This window comes from Carcharhinus amblyrhynchos, chromosome 32 (genome assembly GCF_965287045.1).
Source record: "Carcharhinus amblyrhynchos chromosome 32, sCarAmb.v2.hapA, whole genome shotgun sequence".
Taxonomy (NCBI): Eukaryota; Metazoa; Chordata; class Chondrichthyes; order Carcharhiniformes; family Carcharhinidae; genus Carcharhinus; species Carcharhinus amblyrhynchos.
In genome coordinates this window covers 16,514,479-16,533,309 of record NC_137355.1, presented here as the reverse complement: position 1 = coordinate 16,533,309, position 18,831 = coordinate 16,514,479, and the positions used below count along the sequence as shown (strand labels likewise).

The 18,831-nt window shown below is 45.0% G+C and overlaps 1 protein-coding gene across 1 annotated transcript in view; it reads right to left on the bottom strand.

The window, feature by feature from the left end:
• The window catches only part of LOC145360628 (tyrosine-protein kinase CSK), a 159,591-nt gene extending 148,109 nt beyond the window's left edge, over positions 1 to 11,482 (bottom strand). Inside the window, exon 1 of the mRNA XM_080215977.1 lies at positions 11,415 to 11,482. The gene's annotated coding sequence lies outside the window, so the exon portion shown is untranslated. The remainder of the gene's footprint in view (positions 1 to 11,414) is intronic.
• Between the last annotated feature and the right edge of the window lie 7,349 nt (positions 11,483 to 18,831).

The following is an 18,831-nucleotide window of genomic DNA, read 5'->3' as shown; positions in this document are numbered from 1 at the left end:
GACAGGAAAATTACATTCTGCCTGATTAATAATGTGTTGAGCTGTTTGGATATTTCATGAATTTTCATTTATGACTGAAAAGTTTGGCCCAACTTAAGATGCAGCATTTCAATATTCATTGCAAATTAAGCTTACTTGTGACATTAATAAAATAAAAAATAAAGTTTAGAAGTTTATTTATTAGTCACAAGCCTTTCATTAACATTGCAATGATGTTACTGCAAAATTCCCCTAGTCGCCACACTCTGGCGCCTGTTTGGGTCAATGCACCTAAGCAAATCCAAAAACTGTTCATTTCTGACATCAGAGGAGGAGGAAAGAAGGACTACATTAAGTCACAATGCATTAAATGTGGTTCATGTCTTCTTTTAAGAAACTACATTCAGCTCACAAGCATTTCATGTAAAAAGATGTTCCGCTAGATTCAAATCATACAAGCACTAAAATCAATGGAACAATGCCAACATCCACCCAACTTTGAAATATACCGCATTTCAGTGAGCCTAAACAGAAGAAAATTTATGCAAACAGAAAAAATATATTAAGCATTCAAGTTGCTTAATGCCAGTTACATCTTTCAGCAAAATGATTTATGTAATATCCAGACTTAAATGAAGTATGACAACAATCCCATCAGAACTGCACAAACACTACAAAGTGCTCTACAAAAGTTGACTGTTTGACCTTGAAAAATGTAAATGCAGATAATAGCCAGAGAACAATTGATGTCTCAGCAAGAAATTTACATATACAGGTGACATTTTGTCAGAAAGAGAACACAAAACTGCCCAAATTATAGCATTTGAAACTGTTCAGACAACATGAATTACAAGATATTACTAATCTGTTGTTAAACAGGTAGGTAGAGCCATAGATTCCCTATAGTGCAGAAGAGGGCCATTTGGCCCATTGAGTCTGCAGCAATTTTCTGCAAGAGCATCTTAACCTAGGCCCACTCGCCCTGCCCTAGCCCCATACATTTACAATGACTAATTCATACTATGACCAGTCCACCTAACGGAAGATTTGGCTGCGGGAATAAAGCGGAGCACTTAGAAGAAACCCATGCAGAAAGAGGTAGAACATGCAAACGTATTATAGAGATGTATAAAATAATGAAGGGGATGGATAGGGCAGAGGTAGAGAGAGTCTTCCCGCTTAGAAAGGATAGCAGGACTAGAGGGGGGAGGGGGAGAGAGAGCAGTTTAGATCAGAGTTGAGGAGGAACTTCTTCACTCAAAGGGTGGTGAATCTCAGGAATTCTCTGCCCGTTGAAGTTGTGGAGGCTACCTCGCTAAATATATTTAAGTCACAGGTAGATAGGTTTCTGATAGACAGGGGAATTAAGGGTTATGGGGAGAAAGCGGGAAAGTGGAACTGATCCACTTCAGATCAGCCATGATCTTACTGAATGGTGGGGCAGGCTCAAAGGGCTAGATGGCCTACTCCTGCTCCTATTTCTTATGTTCAAACTCCACACTGACCGTCAGCCAAGGGCGGAATTGAACGCAGGTCGGTGCCGCCATGCCACACATTTTTGTGGATAAAGCCAAATATTAAGGGGGTTGATAGAACATCTGGTAATCAATGCACAATTTTCAAATGTTACGAAAACAGTTGAGGTATGGTTTTTGTCGTTCATTCTCAGGATGTAGGTGCCTCTGGCAAGATTGGAATTTATTGCACATCCTTGTTTTGGTACAAGTGGTGGCTCGCTCAGTGGCATGAGGGTAGTTCAGAGTAACCGCATTGGTGCGGGACCAGAATTGCATAAAGGACACATGAAGCTAGCATGCAAGTCAACCAGTTAGGCTCTTATAACAATCTGACTGTCTTGGTTGAATTGAAATTCTTCAACGGCTATAGTAGAATGAGAACCCATATTCTCTTGATCGTTAATCTAGTAATTTAACCACTATGTTACTACACTAACAGCCACAAAGTAGATGTGAAGATGATCATAAAATCACCAAATCAAAAGGCAAGGTGAGAGCTTGATTGTCTTGGAGGTAGATGCTACCTGGAATCCTGCAAAGCCATTAATTCATAAACCATACCAACAGTCCATAAAAAATGTTATCTAAACTAGCACAAAATGTTGCAGAAACAGACAACATTTGAAAACTAAAATAATTAAATACACAACTTGTTATTCGACAACATCATTGAGTGTTTCTTCAACAAATAATACAAACCCTCTGAGGACCTTTAAAAGCATTCAAATTCACATTTGCATACTGTCAAAAAATAAACTAAAGGAGGCAACACCGTACAGCATTCTGCACTTCAGGACAATAGAGTAATTCAGAGACAAATTTCCACATAGGTAAATTATTGGCTTTCCTTCTCTTCCTCCCTGCAGCACCCTGCCCCCACTCAAATGCATTTTAAGCAGTGCATAGTTACCTGGAGAGTTTAACTCGGGCATTTTGTTCCCATCAAGAATCAAGCTAATGACTCACTGAATACAAGCTTTTGTGTTGCAATAGACATGCATCAGATTAAAGGGCCACTGAGAGGCAAGCATGTCAATTTGATTTGACTTCTGAACGCCAAAGTGAGAGTTGCTGAAAAATGAGGGGAAGCCAACTCAAACACCATTGCTTTTTAAAATTCACACGTTAGAAACATCTGTCTAAACTGTGAATTACATCAATCAGCTCTCTGATTAGAGAGAGGTCATTATCAACTTCAGCAGCAGTATAGAAACACTGCCTCACATCGCGGACATGAAGAGTTTGGTGAATTAAATATTGTGACACCCAGGACAAGCACTGGGAAAAAATGTATGGAAGAGATGCCAGAAATTAGAACAATGCTCCCCCATGGATTTTGCACGCCCATTAAGGAATTCCTCACCAGAAAGCCTTTTTTTCATTAGTCACAAGTAGGCTTACATTAACATTGCAATGAAGTTACTGTGAAATTCTCCTAGTCGCCACACATTGTTGGAGTACAGAGGAAGAATTTAGCATGGCCAATGCACCTAATCAACTTGTCTTTCAGATTGTGGGAGGAAACCGGAGCACCCAGAGGAAATCCACACAGGCAGGGAAAAATGTGCAAACTCCACAAGATAATGACCCAGGCCAGGAATCGAACCCAGGTCCCTGGTGCTGAGAGGCAGCAGTGCTAACCACTGTGTTGCCTGTTGTACTGTTTAGTAGAATATATGGAACATGATAGATCCTCTTTATAAAGCTCTGATGCCATATATGGGGCATGTATAGATCAGTCAATAAACTGATTTGATTTGTCATTTGTATTGTATGCAGTGAAAAGTACTGTTTATTGTGCGCTACACAAAGCATACCTTTCACAGAGAAGTAAGGAGAGAGTGTAGAACAGCGTTGCAGTCATAGCTAGGGTGTAGAGAAAGATCAGCTTAACATGAGGTAGGTCCATTCAAAAGTCTGATGGCAACTAGTTACGTTGCAATATTTTTTGCAAGTTATAATGCATAGTTTAAACAGTTCCAACATAACCTGCTGCATTTCTGTACAAAACATATGGTCATGTAAAAACACTACCGTAGTTAAGCATAACCTTCAGGCATCAGACATACTTATGAAATCAATGAACATGCTGCTGCCTGAAAACATTAATTGAGACCAAACAAACTGCACAGCTGACGTAGCAGCAACTTAGAACTAAATGGACTACAGGAATTCATGTCTTGTAAAGAGGCAGAAAGGTTAAAAATTCTGGAAATACCTTCCATCCAGAAAACCTGGTTTCTATTTATTCCTCCACAGATGCTGTCTAACCTGCAGAATGTTCCCAGAATTTCTGATTTTATTGCTAAGACCCGAGTACTCACTCCTGTGCTTATTCAGAAGAAACCATGATGGCACGCTGGTTAGCACTGCTGCCTCACAGTGTCAGAGACCCGGGTTCGATTCCCAGCTTGGGTTACTGTCTGTGTGGAATCTGCACTGGTTTCCTCTCAGTCCAAAAGACATGCCGCTTAAGCGCATGGACTTGAACAAGCACCGGACTGTGGTGACTAGGGAATTTCACAGTAACTTCTTTGTAGTGTTAATGTAAGGCTTACTTGCAACTAATAAACAAACAAACTAAATAAACAAGAGGGGGATTTTGCAGCTACTCTCACCCCCAAGAATGGAAAATCCCACCCAAGGTCATTGCATGTCCCATCTGCTATGATTCCTATGTCGGGCAGCACAAGGAGAATTCCACCCCAAACCTCTTGAAAAGGTTGCTGGTGCATTAAAATACCCAACAATCCAGAAGTAAAGACGAGTGGAAAATGTTAAAGACTGTAAACTTTGTCCGTTACCAGTGGAGTCCTAGTTTAGAATCAAAAACAACACACACAATTATAATCTGATGTGATCACCTCAGTATACACATGCAAGTGAGAGATCACGTATTTCTCCATTTTAAATAGGTGCAGGAGAAAACTGACAAGATTATATCTTACACACCCAAATTCCGTTCGATAGCTACAAACTACAAAAACACCTGACCACCAAGACACACCTATGATCACACTCGAGGCCAATTTTGCCATCGAATGGGCTTTCATTGTACTATTCCATTTTATGCAGTGCTTAGTGCCAATAACTGCTGTCTTAATGCGTACCTAGAGTATACAAAAAAGGTACATTTAGGCCAACTTTTCAGCTGATTTGAAATAGTCGTGAGAGCCCAATTGAGATAGAAATACAATTAATTTCCAGTCGCTATGCATCTTCCACTTAGATTCAAACTCCAAAATTCTCATTGCTCATGTCAACAATTAATTATTTCCCAAGAATTTCAGCATAAAGTAGACTTTCACAGAACAGAAAGAGAACCAGCTGAATATAGCCAGGGGATAAGTCGCAATCCAGCTGAAATGCAACTTTTGAGAAGTATAACTTTCATATTTCGCCGAAATTCTATTTCCTTGGAAGTATTAAAATGTAACAGGAATTCACTCACACGTTTTGCCAGACATAGGGCTGGTTGACCAGTTCTTCTATTTGTTTCAGCTGAGTATTTGGCTCACTCAATGTGAATACTTCTGTTAAAGCTTTTCTTTTTATTCATTCATGGAATATGGGAGTCGCTGACTGGCTGGCCAGCCAGCCAGCATTTATTGTCCATCTAGTTGCCTGTGGAGTGCAGTTGATAGTCAATCACATTGCCATGGCTCTGGAGTCATGTGTAGGCCAGACCAGGGAAGGGTGGCTGATCTCCTTCCCTAAAGGGACATCAGTGAACCAGACTGGTTGCTGATGGAGAAAGACATTAAAAAAACATTCTGCAGCATGAATTCACAAAGTAAACATCTTTGTTTCTGTTTGGTCTACACATCTCAATTATTTACTAGGATTTAAGGGCCATAACTCACTAGCTGCTCGATAACTCATGTACCCAAGATTTAGTATCAATACAGCTTGCACACCTCTCTTGTACATATATTGCAAATTCATTTGATTTTGAGACTCCAGCTATTTCCTTGCACATTGAAGAAAAAGATTCACAAGTGTACAGGCCATATCAAGTCTAGGGAGGCAATAGCCTGGTGATGTTATCGCTAGATTGTTAATCTAAAAACTCAGCTAATGTTTTGGCGACCCAGGTTCGAATCCTGCCACAGCAGATGATGGAATCTGAATTTTTTAAAAATGCCTACAATCGACTGTTGACCATGAAACCATTGTCAATTGTTGGAAAAACCTATCTGATCTACAAATGTCCTTTAGGGAAGACAATTTGATTTGATTCCAAAAGAGAAAAGGCTGGAAAATCTCACCAGGTCTGGCAGCATCTGTAAGGAGAGGAAAAAGAGCTGACATTTTGACAAAGGGTCATCTGGACTCAAAACGTCAGCTATTTTCTCTCCTTACAGATGCTGCCAGACCTGCTGAGATTTTCCAGCATGTTCTCTTTTGGTTTCAGATTCCAGCATCCACAGTAATTTGCTTTTAATTTGATTTGATTCATTATTTAAGTTAAGTTAATTTACTGGTGTCACAAGTGTGCTTATAGTAATTCTGCAATGAAGTTACTGTGAAAATCCCCTAGTTGCCACACTCTGGTGCCTGTTCGGATACACAGAATTTAGCATGGGCAATGCACCTAACCAGCACATCTTTCAAACTGTGGGAGGAATTCACATGTATTAGCATGCAGTAAAAAGTATTGTTCTTGCAAGCTGTATAGACAAAGCATATTGTTCATTGAGTACACAGGGGAGAAAGAAAGGAGGGTATGCAGAGCAGTGTTATAGTCATGGCTAGGGTGGAGAGAAAGATCAACTTAATACACGGTTGGTCCATTCAAAAGTCTGCTGGCAACAGGGAACAAGCTTTTCTTGAGTCAGTTGGTGTGTGACCTCAAACCTTTATCTTTTTCCCGACAGAAGAAGGTGGAAGAGAGTATGTCTGGGATGCAAAGGGTCCTTGATTATGCTGGTTGCTTTTCCATGGCAGCAGAAACCTGGTGTTGTCAGACTTTTTACTGCAGGAAGTGTAGACAGAGTCAATAGATGGGTGGTCTACATATGACTCCAGAGGCTCAGCATTGTGGTCGACTCTCAACTACCTTCTGAAATGGCCTAGCAAGCCACCCAATTGAATCAAGCATGGACAATAAATGGTGGCCAGCCAGCGACTGTCTCACAAATGAATTTTAAAAAAGTCATAATGAAATACAGAAAGAGAAAAGGGATATTTAACTGAGGGATTTAGATCAAGTAAATGAAGAGAAGCTATTTCCACTGGCAAAAGATTTTGGATAGTGAAGGAATCCAGGGATGTGGGAATGGTGCAGGAAATTGGAATTGACGTAGAATATCAGCTATCATTGCATTAAATTGGTGAAATGGGTTGAAAGGGACAATTGGCCCAGTTAGAACACAGAACATAGAAAAACTACAGCACAAACAGGCCCTTCAGCCCACAAGTTGCGCTGATGATATCCCTACCTACTAGCCTTACCTATAATCCTCAATTCTATACGTCCATGTACTCAACCAGAAGTCTCTTAAAAGACCCTATCAAATTTGCCTCCACCACCACCAACGGCAGCCGATTCCACTCACCCACTACCCTCAGAAAAACTTACCCCGATATCTCCTCTGTACCTACTCCCCAGCACCTTAAACCTGCGTTCTCACGTAGCAACCATTCCAGCTCTGGGAAAAAGCCTCTGAGAATCCGCCCAATCTATACCTCTCGACATCTTATACACTTCTATCAGGTCACCTCTCATCCTTTGTCTCTCGAAGGAGAAAAGACCGAGCTCCCTCAACCTATCCTCATAAGGCATGCCACCCAATCCAAGCAACATCCTTGTAAATCTCCTCTGCACCCTTTCAATAGCTTCCACATCCGTCCTGTAATGAGGCGACCAGAACTGAGCACAGTACTCCAAGACGGGTCTGACCAGGGTCAGTTGTGCTTCTATTTCACATGTTCTAATGGAATTTTTAAAAATTTGAGATTTAAGATAACTGGCAAATGGACCAGTGGGAAGATGTCTTGGACAGCAATTTGCTATGTCCTGGAATATGCCGCGTGAAAGGATGACAGAAGCAAATTCAACAGTACCTTCCAAAAGAGAATTAAATAAACGCTTTAAGGGAAAGATTTTATAGGGCAATTGAAATTGAGTAAGGGAGTGAACTAATTGGACAGCTCTTTCAAAGAGCCTCCAAAGAACTGATGGATCAAAGTTACACTAATCTAAAATTCCATGATCATGTTTGACTCAACAGGGTTACAAATGAGAAAAACTTTAATACACCTTCAGAGCAATCACCACACAAACAGCAAGCAATGAGAAGTAAAAATGCATGCAAGTATTACTAGAAAAAGGTAATTATTATTTCTGACGGTCCATTAAAGTTCAACTAAAAACAGCATTTAAAGAGGAGTTAAATTAATCTCTTTGGTAATTAAAGACACAGTGGAAGAACTGATCGTCAAGACCTTCAGGTTTCTAGGTGTCCAGATCACCAACAACCTGTCCTGGTCCCTGCAAATCAATGCTATAGTTCATAAAGCCCACCAACGCCTTCACTTTCTCAAGAGGGTAAGGAAATATGCGACATGTCCGCTACAATCCTTTCCGGATTTATTCATAGCTTTGCATGGCTCCTGCTCTGACCAAGACGACAAGAAACTACAAAGTGTTGTGAACATAGCCCAGTCCATCACACAAACCAGCCTCCCATCCATTGACTCTGTCTTTGCAGTACCATGGAAATGTAGCCATGATCATCAAGTACCCCACACATCCCACAAATACTCTCTTCCACCTTCTTCTGTTGGGGAAAAATTACAAAAGTCTGAGATCACAAAGCAACCAACTCATGAACAGCTTCTTTCCTGATGCCATCAGACTTCTGAATGGACTTGCTGCATATTAAGCCGTCTTTCTCTGCATACTAGCTATGACTGTAACACTACATTCTTCTCCCTTACATGCTCTATGAATGATATGCTTTGTCTGTACAGCGCACAAGGAACAATACCTTCCATTGCATCCCAATACAAGTGATAAATCAAATCAAAATCAGAATTAGCGACAATGACTGAAATGGAATTGGCACAGGTACATCAGGCAGAATGGACCCGCTTGATTGTATAAACTCTCCCCAAATGAAATCTGGCCCAGGATATTTGGATATGCTCTTCTTTGGTACAAAACTGCACTGCTAACATTTGCTCCGAGTGGACAGTTCAGTAAGCAGACTAGGTTTCATCAATATTGAATGGAGGGGCCCTGAGAAAAAGGGCTCTTAAAAACAAGCTTCAAACTCAACTCGCCACTTCATGTCCTTCCTGCTAAAGGTTTAAGTTTATTTATTAGTGTCACAAGTTGGCTCACATTGCAATGAAGTTAACTGTGAAAATCTCCTAGTTGCCACACTCTGGCACCTGTTCAGGTACACTGAGGGAGAATTTAGCATGGCCAATGCACCTAACCAGCACATCTTTCAGACTGTGGGAGGAAACAACCGCAGATACAGGGAGAGCATGCAGACTCCCCACAGTCAGTGACCCAAGCCAGGAATCGAATCTGGGTCCCTGGTGTTATGAGGCAGCAGTGCTAACCAACGTGCCACGAAGGTTAAGTGGGTCTGGAGAGCGACACTGAGAAGTCTCAACACCAGGTTAAAGTTCTTTAAAGGATTTTAACCTGGTGTTGTGAGGCTTCTTAATGTGTTTACTCCAGTCCAATGCCAGCAACTCCACACCAGAGCTACATTGAGGCAGTCGATAAATGACACACCCTCTGCACCTCAAAATGTTTTCCAAGCCTAGCTTTACAGAACACGAGGTCATCACATCTGGATTGGCTGCTTTTGAGGGCAACCAAAATCCAATACCGCCAGGCACTCTTCCCATTTTTCAGTTTTGAATATTTAACCAATTTCCCAAAAAAAGCCTCAACCATAGAGTCTTGGAGCTATACAACGTGGAAGCAGGCTCTTCGACCCAACCTGTCCATGCCAACCAGGTTTCCCAAACTGAACTAGTCCCATTTGCCTGCATTTGGCACATATCCCTCTAAACCTTTCCCACCCATGTACCTCTCCAAATGTATTTTAAATGTTGTAACTGTACCCGCCTCTAACACCACCTCCTCCACTCTCATAACCAAACTACAACAACCCTGATAAAACTGTCAAACCATACCCTCAATGAAAATTTTAAACTAATGACCCACACATCACAAACCTCCTAACAATAAAAAGCAGTCTTGCCCTTTGAAAGCCTTCATGACTTCAAAAAACCTCTTCACCTTCTCCGAGCTGGTGTAAACTGCAGAACTTCCTCAGCTTTAAATGCAACAATTTAGTCTCCCATCTCTGGCATCCAGCAGCTGAATTAATGTTGCATGCACACTCAGCTTTTCTTGCTGTGCAACACCCAGGACACTTGAGGATATCCTGAGGTCATGAAGTGTGCTAAGTAAATGCCAGCCTCTTTTCAATGCCTCTCATCATATAATGCAAGAATTAAGATGTTTAACATAAAGCTTAGAATAAAGGGAGAAACTGGTTTTACAACTTCACAGTTAAGATAAATGCTGATTATTGGCTCATAAAGAAATTGCAATTTCGTAAAATGTTTAAATTCAACAGGAAGCAGCAAAAAAATTAGGAGATGTAGGAGGATGAAGTTTGCTTTTTTTGTGGAGAGATGGGTTGATGCTGCCTGAGAAAAGATGTTATGGGTTGGGTTGCATTTGGAGAGAGGCAAAAGATGTTTATCCCAAGTACACAGACATGGAAACGACCCCCCACCAAAAACACACACACACCCCACCATTCTCAAGCTCAGGGTTCAAAGTGCCACTGTAGCTACAGGAGGAGGAGGCAGGAGGAGCTACCTGCCCTAGTGCCATCAAGGGACAGAAGGCTCCAGTTCTACCAGGAAGGCCTCCACTGACCCTAAATCCACCTGGGAACATGGGTGGAGTGCAGAGAGAGAGAGGCTGGCAAGAGGAGCTGGCTGCCACCACCCAGCTTATCCCCAGCTCCCATCAGAAGGACAGGGGTGGGGAAAGGGCAGACAACCTTTTCCCACTGAGGTGGGGATGAAGTCACCCCCTGTGCACCATCTCCCACCAATGCAGAGGGGGAAAGTAGACCCCCACCCCAATTCCCACCAAAGTGAGAGAAAGAAACAGACCCTCACGGCAGGGGGGAGGGGGTCGGGTCAGGGAGGTGGTGGGGGTGGGTGGGGTTCGGGTCAGGGAGGTGGAGCTGGGGGGGGGGGTCAGGGAGGTGGAGCTCGGGGGGGGGGGGCCAAGGAGGTGGAGCTCGAGGGGGGGGGTCAGGGAGGTGGAGCTCGGGGGGGGAGGGGGCCAGGGAGGTGGAGCTCGGGGGGGGAGGGGGCCAGGGAGGTGGAGCTCGGGGGGGGGAGGGGGCCAGGGAGGTGGAGCTCGTCGGGGGGGGGGGGGGGGGGCCAGGGAGGTGGAGCTCGGGGGGGGGGGGGGGGGGGCAGGGAGGTGGAGCTCGGGGGGGGGGGGGGGGGGGCCAGGGAGGTGGAGCTGGGGGGGGGGGGCCAGGGAGGTGGAGGGGGGGGGCGGTGAGGGTCGGGGAGGTGGTGTGAAGGAGGGACGGCCGGCCGGCCACAGGCACTCTCTCTTCCCCCCCCCCAGGGTACTTCCTGATAACAGCGGGCGGGCAGCGTCCGGTCCTTCTCACCCCGCCGTGGTGGATCTCTCACCACCACAGGCCTCAGGTAAGCCGGCTGCGGGGTAGGGAGAGACAGAGAGGGAGGGTCGGCCGGGTCTGCAGCCCCCACTGGCCCGGCCTGAGGCCTCGCTTACCGGGCTGGGACACAGCCTCGCTGTGGGGTTACTCACTCTCTCTCTCTCTGTCTCTCTCCCGCCGCTCCCCCTCACTGCTCTCTACCCCCCACTCCCGGCTACTCCCCGGGACTCACCCTCACCGCCGACGCCGCTCCAGCTGCTCCCTCGCTCGCGCCGCACCAACCGCCCCCGAGAGCCGCGCTGGGCGGGACTGGGACCGGGACCCACCCCGCCAGACCCTCTCCGCCAATCACCGTGGTCCTTGCCCGGACTGCTGTCCTCTCATTGGCCAACCCTCGCCTTGATTGGCACCGATCCAGACCAATCGGAAACCCTGACCTGCAGCCAATCGCTCCCTTTACTGTCTTGGATTGGAGGCCGTCTGGTCCAACCGGAGCAGCGCCACCGGCCAGTCTCCCTATTGGCTGCGGACGATGAGTCGTCCCGCCAATCGCCGCCCCAGCTCCGCTCGCCTCCGCCAATAGAAGCAGAGCATCGCTGGAACTCAGGAGAAAGCCGTTCGGCCCTTCCGGGTCCTGCTGGTTCCTCTCAGAGCAGAAGGAGGCCATTCAGCCCATCGAGTCTGCACTATTCAGGCCCTATTCTCATAACGGAGGCACGGTAGCACAGTGATTAGCACTGCTGCTTTACAGCTCCAGGGTCCTGGGTTCGATTCCTGGCTTGGGTCACTGTCTGTGTGGAGTTTGCACATTCTCCTTGTGTCTGCGTGGGTTTCCTCTGGGTACTCTGGTACTCCAAAGATGTGCGGGTTAGGTTGATTGGCCATGCTAAGAAATTGCCCCTTAGTGTCCAGGGTAGCAGAGGTTCGAGGGATTAGTGGGTATAATATGTAGGGATATGGAGGTAGGGCCTGGGTGGGATTGTGTTTGGTGCAGACTCGATGGGCCAAAGGGCCTCTTTCTGCACTGTAGGGTTCTATGATGATAACCCAAAATATTTACTCTGCTCGTCCCCCCTGACACTAAGAGGTGATTTAGCATGGCCAATCCACCTAACCGGCACATTTTTGGACACTAAGGGGCAATTTAGCACAGCCAATCCACCTAACCTGCACATCTTTCAAGTGTGGGAGGAAACCGGAGTGCCCGGAAGAAACCCACACAGACACGGGCAGAACGTACAAACTCCACACAGACAGTGACCCAAGCCGGGAAGTGACCCAAAGTCCCTGGTGTTTTGAGGCAGCGGTGCTAACTGTTGTGCCACCATGCCCCCACTCTACCACCACTCCCCTGCTCTTTCCCAGCATCCCTGCACATTCCTCCTTTCCAGATATGCAGAAAATCTAGCGAATTTATAAAAATCTGCGGCACCAGAGAGGGCCACTGTACCCACCATGTTCAGGCAGAGGAAATGTGAGGGATAGAAAAGGACAACAGACCAGCGCCACCCAATAATTCATGAATCAGGGATTGAATCCACAATTGATGCTAAGGTGGGAAAATTCAAAACTTTGAATAAAAAAACACAGAGAAAGCAGCTTCAAATTGCAACAATGCCGCATTGGTTGATCAAATCCATGGTAGTTTATTCAGATGAATGCTTTGATATAAAAACTTGATTTGGTGCAATAACATAAGATGACTGGTTAACGTTTCGGGTTCAGATAGGATTTCTAAACCTAACCTGGGGACAGACCATGTGCGTGCCATCAAAAACCACTGGGCCTGTCTGTTTTGACGTGTTTTGTTTTATTGTTAATGGGACGTGGGCATCGCTGGCAAAGCCAGCATTTATTTCCCATCCCTAATTGCCCTTGAGAAGACCTCCTTGAACTTCTGTCCATGGAGTACTGTGTACAGTTTTGGTCTCCTTGAGAAAGGGTGTACAAGCACTGGAAGTGGTGCAGAGGAGATTCACTAGGTTGATTCCAGAGTTGAGAGGGTTGGCTTATAAGGAGAGACTGAGTAGACTGGGGCTATACTCATTGGAATTTAGAAGAATGAGGGGAGATCTTATGGAAACATATAAGATTATGAAGGGAATAGATAAGATGGAAACAGGGAAGTTGTTTCCACTGGCAGGTGAAAGGGGGAGCAGATTTAGGACTCAGTTCTGGAGGAACCTTTTCATCCAAAGACTTGTGAATCTGTGGAATTCCCTGCCCAGTGAAGCAGTTGAGGGTACCCCATTGAATGTTTTTAAGGCAAGGATAGATAGATTTTTGAACAGTAGAGGAATTAAGGGTTATGGTGAGCTAAGTGGCGCTGAGTCCACGAAAAGATCAGCCGTGATCTTACTGAATGGCAGTGCAGGCTCAAGGGACCAAATGGCCTACTCCTGCTCCTAGTTCCTCTCTTAGTTCTTATGTGGCGTAAGTACACCCACAGTGCTGTTAGGAAGAGAGTTCAAGGATTTGGACCCAGTGACAGTGAAGTAGCGGCAATATATTTCCGAGTCAGGGTGGTGAATGCTTTGGAGAGAAACTTCCAGGAGATTGTGTTCCCATGTGTCTGCTGCCCTTGTCATTCAAGGTGCAAGTGTTCATGCTTTTGGAAGGTGCTGTGGAAAGAGCCTTTGGTAAGTTTCTAGAGTGAATTTTGTAGATGGTGCACGTGGCTGCTACTGTGTGTTGGTGGATGGAATGGATGTTTGTGCATGTGGCACCAATCAACTGGGGCTGCTTTGTCCTAGATGGTGTTGAACTTCTTGAGTGTTGTTGGAGCTGCACCCATCCAGACAAGTAGGGAGTATTCCATCACACTCCTGACTTGTGGTTTGTTGATGATAGACAGGTTTTGGGGAGTCTGGAGGTGAGTTATTCACCACACCATTCATAGCCTCTGAAATGGTCTTTTAGCCACAGTATTTATATGGCCCGTGTCAATCAGCCTATTCAAATTCTGCTCTGAAACCTCAGGGGAAAAAATAAATCAACAAAAATGCATTAACTCTGATTAAAGCAAACACATCCCTGGCTAGCATCAACCATTAGCTTTCATTCTCAGTATTATAGCTGCCTGGTGCAGACAAGTCGGCACCATGTAAAACAGTTGAAGTTTAAACATACCCCTCACAAGAAACATGATATGAATACATTTCTTAAAGGTACAGAATCATCACACTTGTCCAATTCAGTTTTTAGTCACAGGTAACTCCCAGGATGCTGATTGTAGGGAATTCAACATTGGTAATGCTATTGAATGTCAAGAAACAATTCTTACATTCTCTCTTGTTAGAGATGACCATTGCCTGGCACTTGTGTGGTACAAATGTTATTTGCCTGCTGTCAGCCCAAGCCTAGACATTGTCCAGATCTTCTTGCTTTTGGACATGGACTGTTCCAGTATCTGAGGAGTCATGAATGATGCTGAACATTGGGCAGCCATCAGCAAACATCCCCACTTTAGGATGGAAGTAAAGTCATTTAGTGAAGAATTTGAAGATGATTGTGCCTCGGACACCATGCTGAAGAACTCTTGAAGTAAAGTAAAAAGTTTATTTATTAGCCACAGGTAGACTTACATTAACCCTGCAAAGAAGTTACTGTGAAAATTCCCTAATGGTTATTTATTTATTGGTGTCACAAGTAGGCTCACATTAACACTTCAATGAAGTTACTGTGAAATTCCCCTAGTCATCACACTCCGGCACTTGTTCAGGTATGCTGAGGGAGAATTTAGCACGGCCAATGCACCTAACCAGCACACCTTTCAAACTGGAGCACCCGGAGGAAACCCACACAGACACGGGAAGAGCATGCAAACTCCACACAGACAGTGACCCAAGCTGGGAATCGAACCCGGGTCCCTGGCACTGTGAGGCAGCAGTGCTAGCCACTGTGCCATGGGATTGAGATGATTGATTTTCAATAAACCCAACCATCTTCCGTTGTGCTAGGTATCAGTCCAACCAGCCAAGTGTTTTCCCCTTGATTCCCATTGGCTCCAGTTTTGCTATGGCTCCTGGATGCCACACTCAGTGAAAACACCACATTGGCGTCAAGCAGTCACTCCCATCACACCTCTGGAGTTCAGCTGTTTTATCCATGTATGAGCATGTAATGAGGGCAGGAGCTGAGTGACCCTGGTGGAACCCAAACTGAACGCCTGTGAGCAGATTATTGCTAAGGAAATACCACTTGATAAGTGCTATTCTCAACCCCTTCCATCACTTTACTGATGATCGAGATTAGGCTGACGGAGTTGTGATTGGCCGAGTTAGATTTGTCCTGCTTTTTGTGTAGAGGACATGTCTGGGGCAATTTTCCACGTTGCCGGGTAGATGCCAGTGTTGTAGCCATACTGGAACAGTTTGACTAGGGGCGCAGCAGGCTCTAGAACGCAAGTCATTGCCAAAATATTCTCAGGGTCCAAAGTCTTTGCAATATCCCGTGCCATCAGCTGCTTCTAGGGTATTGGTGAGGCCACACTTAGAGCACTGTGCGCAGTTTTCCCTAACCTACTCAGTCTCTCCTCATGGGCCTCCTCATTTAGGGGGCATAACTATAAGGCTCATGGTGGGAGATATAGGAGGATTTCCGAGGTAGGTTCTTTACTCAGAGAGTGGTTGGAATGGACTACCTGCTGTGATAGTGGAGTCGGACACTTTAGGAACTTTCAAGCGGTTATTGGGTAGGCGTGTGGAGCACACCAGAATGATAGGGAGTGGGATAGCTCGATCTTGGTTTTGGATAAAGCTCGGCATAACATCGAGGGCCGAAGGGCGTGTACTGGGCTGTACTGTTCTATGTTCTATGTTTTGGTGTCCTTATCCCCTTGCTATAGAGGGAGGGCAGCAAAGGTTTACCAGGCTGATTCCTGGGATGGCAGATGTAACGATTTTAATCAGGTCTGTTAGGGTAAGAACTCCCTGATTAAGGGCCACCCACGGAACACCGCAGGGACTGGGGTGTATTATTGACCCCTTTAATCACATTTTAATTTGACGTTTTAAGTTTCCTTTCCGTTTTGTCTTTTGTTTCGGATGGTACCCATTCTTTTAGGGAGCTGCCCCTTTTTGAGTTGTCCCGAAGTTAATTTGATTTGGTTTATTTGTTTGGACAACAAAAGAAGTCCCTGATTAAGGGCCAAATTGATGGCGAATTAGGGAGCCTCTTGCCTTGTACTTAACGTCTTGCTTTGTTCTTCTAGAACTCCTAGTGTAGACTGCTAACTGTATGCTGCTGTCAGACTTGTAAGTAAAGGGATTAGGGTGAAGGTACTTCTGCCTCCGAGGACTTATTACAGCAGCTCTGTCATATGAGGAGAGACAAAGTTGGTTAGGATTATCTTCACCGGAGTTTGGAAGAGTGAGAGGGGATCTCACAGAAACTGTCTAACAGGGTGGATTCAGAAAGAACGTTCCCGATGGTGGGGGAGTCCAGAACTAGGGGGTCATAGTTTGAGGGTAAGGGGTAAACCTTTTAGAACTGAGGTGAGGGCAAATTTCTTCACCCGGAGAGGTGGAATTCACTACCATAGAAAGTAGCTGAGGCCAAAACGTTGTGTGTGATTTCAAGAAGAAATTAGATATCGGTCTTGGGGCTAAAGGGATGGAGGGATATGGGGAAGAGAAGGTGGGGGGGCATCAGGATATTGAATTTGATGATCAGCCGTGATCATCAAATGGCGGAGCAGGCTCGAAGGGCCAAATGGCCTACTTTTGCTTCTAGCTTCTACGCTTCTGATATCATGTAGAATGAACCGAATTGGCTGAAGACTGCTACCTGTGATGCTGGGGACCTCCACAGGATATACTATAAGTTGCAACATATGAGAGACTGATTAAATGCTGATGTAACGAATAAAATAATGTAGCTCTGAGTAACTGGGTATATTTAAATAGATGAAGATATGTAAATGCAAAAAATGAGAAGCACCTGAAAGGGACCAAGTTGTTCAGTAAGATCCCATTGTATGGTTTTTCAATAATAAGAAGAGGCAGTGAGCTGGGATTATGCATCCCCATGGATCAGTGTCAGATGAACTTGTCTCCAGCCTCTCCAAACAGCAAAATTAAAAAAAAAGTTTGTTAGTATCACAAGTAGGTTTTCATCAACACCTCAATGAAGTTACTGTGAAAATCTCCTAGTCGCCACACTCCAGAGCCTGTTCGGGTACACTGAGGGGGAATTTAGCACGGCCAATGCACCCTAATCTGCACGTTTTTAGGACCATGGGAGGAAACCCATGCAGACATGGGGAGAACATGCAGATTCTGCACAGTTACCCAGGGTGGCACAGTGGTTAGCACTGCTGCTTCACAGCACAAGGAACCCAGGTTCTATTCCCAGCTTGGGTCACTGTCCGGTTAGATGCATTGACGCGAACAGGCACTGGAGTGTGGCGACTAGGGGAATTTCACAGTAACTTTGTTGCTGGCTTCATTACAGTGTTAATGTAAGCCTTACTTGTGACTGATTATGAAACTTTACTTTTCTGCCTGTCCGGAGTCTGCATGTTCTGCCCGTGTCTGCATGGGTTTCCTCCCACAGTCCGAAAGACGTGCTGGTTTAGCACGGGCCATGCTAAATTCTCCCTCGGTGTACCCAAACAGGCACTGGAGTGTGGCAACTAGGGGGTTTTCACAGTAGCTTCACAGTATTAACGTAAGCCTACTTGTGACACCAATAAATAAACTTTGAAACTTTTAAAGATGAGCAAGATAGTCAATCAGCTTTAGCTATAGTGGTTGAAGGTAGAATATTGGCAATGATGCCAGGAGAATTCACTGCTCCGCTTTGCCTCATCATCTGTGCAGTTTTGCTCTCTTTATCTGAGGAAGGACAGAGGGAGTGTAGCGAAGGCTTATCAGGCTGATTCCTGGGGTGGCAGGTCTGTCACATGTGGAGAGATTAAATCGGTTGGGATTATAATCGCTGGAGTTTGTAAGAGTGAGAGGGGAATCTCATAGAAACTTATAAAATTCTAACAGGGTTAGACAGGGTAGATTCAGAAAGAATGTTCCCGATGGTGGGGAGAGTCCAGAATTAAGGGTCATAGTTTGAGGATAAGGGGTAAACCTTTTAGAACTGAGGTGAGGAGAAATTTCTTCACCCAGAGGGTGGTGAATGTGTGGAATTCACTCCCACAGAAAGTAGTTGAGGCCAAAATGTTGTGTGATTTCTAGAAGAAATTAGATATAGCTCCTGGGACTAAAGGGATCAAGTAAGTTGGGATCAGGCTGTTGAAAAGAGAGGCGACGGCCCAGTAGTATTGTCATTAGACTATTAATTCAGAAACTTAGCTAATGTTCTGGGGACCTGGGTTCAAATCCCACCATGGTGGAATTTAAACTCAATTTCTTAAAAAAATTGAAATTAAGAAATTACTGATGACCATGAAACCATTGTCAATTGTCAGAAAAGCCCATCTGGTTCACTAATGTCCTTTAGGGAAGGAAATCTGCTGTCCTTACCTGGTCTGGCCTACACGTGACTCCAGAGCCATAGCAATGTGGTTGACTCTCAATTGCCCCCTGAAATGACCTAGCTAGCCACTCAGTTCAAGGGCAACTAGGGATGGGCAATAAATGCTGGCCCAGCCAGCGACGCCCATGTGCCACGAATGAGTAAAAAAAGTTGATGAT